Source organism: Pristis pectinata, chromosome 1 (genome assembly GCF_009764475.1).
Source record: "Pristis pectinata isolate sPriPec2 chromosome 1, sPriPec2.1.pri, whole genome shotgun sequence".
In the NCBI taxonomy this organism is placed as follows: domain Eukaryota; kingdom Metazoa; phylum Chordata; class Chondrichthyes; order Rhinopristiformes; family Pristidae; genus Pristis; species Pristis pectinata.
In genome coordinates this window covers 77,449,860-77,457,202 of record NC_067405.1, presented here as the reverse complement: position 1 = coordinate 77,457,202, position 7,343 = coordinate 77,449,860, and positions in this window count along the sequence as shown.

Genomic DNA, 7,343 nt, shown 5'->3' with positions numbered 1-7,343 from the left:
GCAATTTTGAAGAAGACAGTTATTGTAACAAATCACTTTTTCGCTATTGATTTATGTTGAAAAGAGGGTGGTGGGAGGATTTAATTGTGCTTTGCTAATGCTCTATACAGTTACCAGTTACTTACAGTAGACCTGTATTCTGGTTCCTTCAGGAGAGTTTTACTTTAGTAGAAAACAGCCCATGCCTGCTGCAGCCAGGACTAGAAAACATTGAGGCACGTGTTGATAAGTGACAAATAACATTCGAGCCACAAGCTTTCTCGCAACGACCATCTTCAACAACAGAGAATCTTACCACCAGCCCTTGATATTACCATCAATATCCTGGGGATTACAATTGATCAGAAACTCAAATGGAGCAGCCACACAAAATGTCTGGCCAAAAGAACAGGTCAAGAGGTTGGGACACACCTTCTGACACCCCAAGGCCTTTCCACCATCTGCAAGGCACAAATCAAAAGCATTATTCTGACAGCATCTCCCAATCCCATATTGTCTATCACCAAGAAGGACCAGAGAGGCAGGTGCATGGATCACCACCACCTGCAGTTTCTCCTCCAAGTTGCACGCCATTCTTACTTGGAAATACCTTCATCATCACTGGGTCTAAATCCAGGAACTCCCTCCCCAACAGCGCTGTGGAAGCACCTTCACCAGAAGGACCGCAATTGTGCAAGAAGGCTCTCACTCCCATCTTCTCAAGGGCTATTAGGGATGGGAAATAAATGCTGGCCTTGTCCCAAAGACTTAGTAAACAAATGAGTGAAGGTACCAGCACCTGTCATGTGGCAGAAAATGTTCAGAATATTCTGCCTAACAGTTATGAAATATTTTGTGTCGGTTCTGAAAGCTCCACATAGTCAAAACTGATTTGTTAAATTATGTGTCTGCAATTAGACATAAATCATCTCCTTGTTGAAGTTTCATAATATTTCATTTTTATGTAAACTGCAAATCAGAGATTATTGTCCTTCCACTAATTTTCTCTGTCATTTTCCCGATACATTCAGGCTGGAGGTTAACGTTACGTTCTGTGGGTCCCCTATAGTTATGAACTGCAATTGAATAGTCAAGTTACCTGTTTACTTGCTTCAATGAGAATTAATTGTTGTAATTATATACATAGAGGCAGTTTTTTCAGGTCTCACAGTGAATCGAATACATCAAAGCCGAAGTGTGAGACTGAGTGTAATGGGTGAGTTGACTTGCAGTGCTCAGCAGCTCTCAAGGGAATCCCTGACTTTAGCTGCTCACAGGTACACAGCTGCCTCTGTGACCCCCTCCCAACCAGATGAATAGAGGGCCTCAATCCCCATAATACCAGTCCTGACCTGGAGACTATGAAAATGAAGGTTAGTTAAGTAATCTTTTTTTCTTATTTCAATTTGCTGCAATGTTTTTATTACTTATTAGCATTTTAATGTGTTTGTAATAAATGCTATATCTTTTACTTTTGAAAAATCTAATTTTTTTAATTATTTAAAGAAATGTCAATGGTTTTTAAATGTCTCAGAGTTTTTAAAAAACTTATAGAACATCATAGATCTTGACACGGCAGTATTGTTTGATGCAGGGCATTATATAGCAAAAAGGGGCATCTTACTGTGACGGAGGACCGTGCTGTGTAACAAGGGGCAGTGTAGTGTGAGGTTCTGCAGTGTAACGGAGCACAGTGCAGTGTAGCATAGGGCAGGGTGGTGTAACCAAGAGCTGTGCAGTTTAACGGGAGGAGTGTAACATGGGGTATTGCAGTATTACAAAGACAGTCCAGTGTAATGAAGGGCAATGCAGTGTAATACAAAAGTGTGCAGTGTAATACACAGCAAACTAGCACAGTGTGATAATGTACACTATAATGCAGGGCAGTACTTTATCATGCCTCTATGGCCAAAGCCTGCTGTGACAGCTGGTGCACTCCTTCCCTGTTTAACATGCACAAATATTCAAAAATAAACTGGAACTATTAAAATATAAGAATAATATTAATACGTTAAAGTTACTTATTAAAATGAAAACAATAGAAACATTATTTTGCACTTAAAACAATTGAACAGGTCAAACCAACTAAGTGGAATGTGGAGATCCCCTAAGTGTTCCATGACGGACAGCCGTTTCTTCCACTGGGGCTGCTGTCCTTGTATCAAGTTTAACCCAGTGCAGGGTGTGTAGGCAGACTTCCCAAGCTGAGAGCTGGGGAGATTGGGAAAGATTGTGCTGCCCAAGTGGGTGTCTACCGTATAGTGCAGGGATGGCTTGTCACACAGGCTGTGCAGAGGAAGATGCTGCTGCCAGCTTAAGTCTACACCAATGCAGGAACATCTGTGAAAAAAATGGTGACAAATCCAACAGAAACATTGGAGCTGAGGTGGAAGAGCTTCCCTGTTATGTTCCGGGTTCTGGGCAAAGAGTGAAGAAAGTCAGGATCTTGAAACGGGAGTAATGGGGAGGTTATCTTGTAGATTTACACTGGAGGGTTGAAGGTGGACCCAGGAAGAAGTTTCCCCTGGTTGAACGAGTGGGCGTGGTCTCTAAATAAAGGGCAGGTCATTGAGGACTGAAGTGAGGAAACATTTCTTCAGATAGTGGGTGATAAATATTTGTAATTCTTGACCCTGGGGGCTCTGGTCATTGAATTCATTCAGAACTGAGATCAATAGATTTCTGGATAGTAGAGGAATCAAGGAAAATGGAGAAAAGGCAGGAGAATGGTGGAGAGGTGGAATTTCAGCCATCTTCATGATGAACAGCAGAGCAGACTTGAGGGGCTGAATGGCCTATACCTTCTCCTACTTCTTCTATTTATTTTTAATGTTATGTTTATGTATATGAAAAGTGTGTTCAGCATAGTTCAAACCAATGAACCTATGTTTAGATGAATTGACAATTACTTCTGAAATTAAGGCCAAATGACCAGAAATGTCTTCACCCAAACAGTGCTCTGCTCATGCAGTAGACTTTCAGGAACAGTATTGGAGTAAAAACATACTGAGGTCACTCAACAGAAAATTGGAAGCATTAGATGGATAATAAATGGGCACAATGGTTTTCCTCATCTAGTGATCTTTGAACTGCAACCACTGTGTGAATGGATCGGTGCAAATAATGTCCAGGTTACAAGAACATGGAACACAGAACAGTACAGCACAGGAACAGGCCTTTGGCCCACCAAGTTTGCACCAAACACAATGTCAAATAAACTAATCACTTCTGCCTGCGCATGATCCATATCCTTCCATTCCCTGTACATTCATGTGCCTATCTAGAAGCCTCTTAAATGCCACCATCATATCTGCCTCCACCACCACACCCAGCAGCCGGTTCCAGGCACCCACCACTCTGTGTAAAAAAACTTGCCCCACACATCCCCTTTAAACTTTCCCCCTCTCATCTTAAAGCTATGCCCTCTAGTATTTGACATTTCTACCCTGGGAAAAAAGATTCTGACCTACCCTATCTATGTCTCTCATAATTTTATAAACTTCTATCAGGTCTCCCCTCGGTCACTGATGCTCCAGAGAAAACAATCCAAGTTTGTCCAACCTCTCCTTATAGCATATACCGTCTAATCCAAGCAGCATCCTGGCGAATTTCTTCTGCACCCTCTCTGCAGCTTCCACATCCTTCCTGCAATGGGGTGACCAGAACTGTACGCAATACTCCAAGTGCAGCCTAACCAAAGTTTTATACAACTGCATCATGGGAGCAGGAGCAGCAAATAGGAGGACGTGTCCTTCTGGCCTGCTCCACCATTCATCAAGATCATGACGTCTTCTACCTCAATGCCATTTTCCAGCAATATCCCATATCACTTTTTAAAAAAATGTTATTTACAGCATGGTAACAGGCCCTTCTGGCCCAACAAGTCCACGCTGCCCATTTTAAACCCAAATTAACCTACCCGTACATCTTTGCAATGTGGGAGGAAACCGGAGCACCCGGAGGAAACCCACGCAGACACAGGAGAACGTACAAGCTCCTTACAGAGAGCGACAGGAATCGAACCCCAATCTCTGGTGCTGTAATAGCGTCGCGCTAACCGCTACGCTATTTCCCTCTGCATCCAGAAATGATTGGATCTCTGTTTGTAATGATTTCTTTCCAGATTACAGTGTCAGTAAGGTGGAATTTGATTAAATGGTGTAAAAGGTTACGTGAGGGAGTTGTGTAGTGGCTACTGCCCATCCAGGAACCCATAATCATTTCCATTAGTTCAACAGTGTCTTCATCTGGACCAATCCCTGCCCAAAACATGGACACACCTCCTGGAGAGGTGATTCTCTGCTGAATATGCCCAACGATGGGGTTTGTAGGGTGGGGCTTGTTGATCACATTGCAACCAGGTTCTTGGCCACACAGGCTCCAGAGACTGTGACCTAAAGTCTGATAACCTGGCTGGTGTGGCCAACATTTAGTAAAGTCAGAAATTTAACCCAATACTGGTTTTTTTTAAGCTGAAAAAGAAGAGATCGCCACCCGCATTGAGAGGAGCATGCTTTCCCCTTACCTTTCATACTGCCTTGATCTTGCACACAACAGCCTATAGACCCTGCTCCAATCAGTTATAGATTGAACTTGTCAATGTCCTTGTTGGGTTTCATCCTGAGCAGCTGTGTAACAAAGAACTCTGATCTACGGGCTGTTCCCAGGGGCACTCTCTGAACCAAACATCAAGTACCACTGGAAGATCATCAATTTGGTGATGGGTGGACGTTGGTCAGCCCAAAACTTGTTGGTCTTCCAGTACAATAAGATGTCCATAAAGGAATGCTGCTGACTGGCACGGTAGCGTAGTGGTTAGCGTGATGCTATTACAGCGTCAGCGATCGGGGTTCAATTCTGGCTGCTATCTGTAAGGAGTTTGTACGTTTTCTCTGTGTCTGCATGGGTTTCCTCCGGGTTCTCCAGTTCCCTCCCACATTCCAAAGATGTACAGGTAGGTTAACATGGGTTTAAATGGGCGGCGTGGACTCGTTGGTCTGGAAGGGCCTGTTACCATGCTGTATAAATAAAGTTTTTTTAATGAAGCTTTTTTTAAATTCCAGGCTGCAGGAGTACGTGCTGAGGGATGCAATGAAACTTGGTGCAGTAAACACAATGGTTCATAGAGATTCATGGAGTTATACAGCATGGAAACAGGCCCTTTGGCCCAACTCATCCATGCTGACCAAGGTGCTGTATAACCTAACCCCATTTGCCTGCATTTGGCCCATATTCCTCTAAACCTTTCCTATCCATTTACCTGTCCAAATGTTTTTAGAACGTTGTAATTGTCCCTGCCTCTGCCACTTCCTCTGGCAGCTCATTCCATATACACTTCACCGTCTGTGTGGAAATTGTCCCTTTAAATCTTTCCCCTCTCACCTTAAACTGATACTCTTTACTTTTAAACTCCCCTACCCTGTGAAAAAGACAGTGATTATCTACCCTATCTATGCCCCTCATAATCTTATAAATCTCTATTAGGTCACCCCTCAGCCTCCTTCACTCCAAGGAAAACCTCCCAACCTACTGTATCCATCCTTCCCTTATAACTCAGGCCCTCCGGTTCCGATGACAGCCTGGTGAATCCTTTTTGCATCCTCTCGAGGTTAATCCCATCCTTCCCATAGTCCAGTCACCAGAACTGCAAGCACAGTCCAACCAACGCTTTGTATAAAATGTTTTGCTTTATGGGGAAGGATTGCGGTCGAAGGTCCTTCTGCCACTAGACATTGAGGACCTAAGCCCTGCATCGAAGCCTCTCAAACACTTGAAGTTGTATTGTTCCAGGAGGCCACATGAGTGGCAATGATGCTCTGTACACAGAATGTGCTGACTCCACAGATGTATAGAACCAGTCACACTATGAATGTATAGACTGAACGACACTATGAATGTAAAGGAAGCCATGCACTGTTTTTTGCTATTTCTTGTGTATAATTTTTATGAATGAAGTTTATTTTTGAAATTAAAAAAAAGGATTGCACTGATTTAATGAGTGATACTTAATCTGGGTTCATACTAACGTGTTTGCAGAGACATTCAGACAGAAGCTGTACTCCATAAACCTGTACAGTGCACAATACATTTGGGTGAAATTGACCAATTCCAATTACATTCGAAAATTCACGCCAGTAAATTCCATTGGGAGATATGCTCCCTGTTCTTTTCCTGGAAATCTTTGGCCTGAAACGTTAACTCTGTTTCACTTCCCACTTCTGTGGCCTGACCTGCTGAGTATTTCCAGCATTTTCTGTTTTTATTTTACCTTTCCTCCCTTCCTCTGTTTCCCCATTGTGTGATCTGTTTTATCCAGTGATTCAATTTATTAAAATGAAATTGGCACTTTATTGAGACTTCCAGTATGTTTTGGATGTTTATGGGTTTAATCTGCAGTGTGACCTTGTTATTCATTCTGGAGATGTTGCTATTTCCCAACACAATTTTGAATGCAACTTACTGACTCAGTAATACAGGCGACAATGATATAACTGTATGACACTCAGCTGTCTCAACAGACTTCCAACATTTGTCTCCAACAGTGATTGAAGAGAGTAACAGAAATGCCTTGGGCAGTTAGAAAACATTAATTCTACTCCTCCGTGTACTAGTGGATTGGCTTCATTCGTTTGTAGATTACCTTAAAAGTGTTTCGTGAAGACTGCTCTTCCTGCAAGTGTTGGGCTCACTTCCTGTCACACCTTTGTTATCACACTGCCGAAGTCCAACGAATAAATTTCACTTCAGGTGAACATTGCCAAGGAAGATGCACTGATTACTCAACAACAAAGCACTGGCTGAAGAAGCAGCACAAAGTAAATGCCAGTTGGCAGCTCAGAAGGAGATGATGAAGAAGATATGTGATACGTTGCCATTACCAGGAAGACTGACTGTGAAGGACGGGCCTGGAAAGTAAAGTTGTGGAAGATCAGCTAAAATGCACATCTGGCTTTCCTGTCTACTTGTACATGCCACTGGTTTTGCCCAATGCCAGCCTCTTTTCATCCCTCCAACCAACCCTAAGTTAAATCTGTCCTCCTGTTGTTTTCTCCTCACAGGCATCCAGCCCCCTGTTTGCCTCTGTGTTGTACCGTGCTCCACATTCTTCCCACTCCCTGCTTCACTTTCTCATGAATTTATTTATTAGTGGCCATCTTATATTCAATCATAATCAAAGACCCCTCCCACCCTGGAAATTCTCTCTTCTCCCCCCTCCCATCAGGCAGAAGATACAAAAGCTTGAAAACATGCACCACCGACAGCTTCTATCCCGCTGTTATAAGACTATTGAACGGGCCTCTTGTATGATAAGGTGGACTCTTGACCTCACAATCTACTTGTCATGGCCCTTGCGCCTTATTATC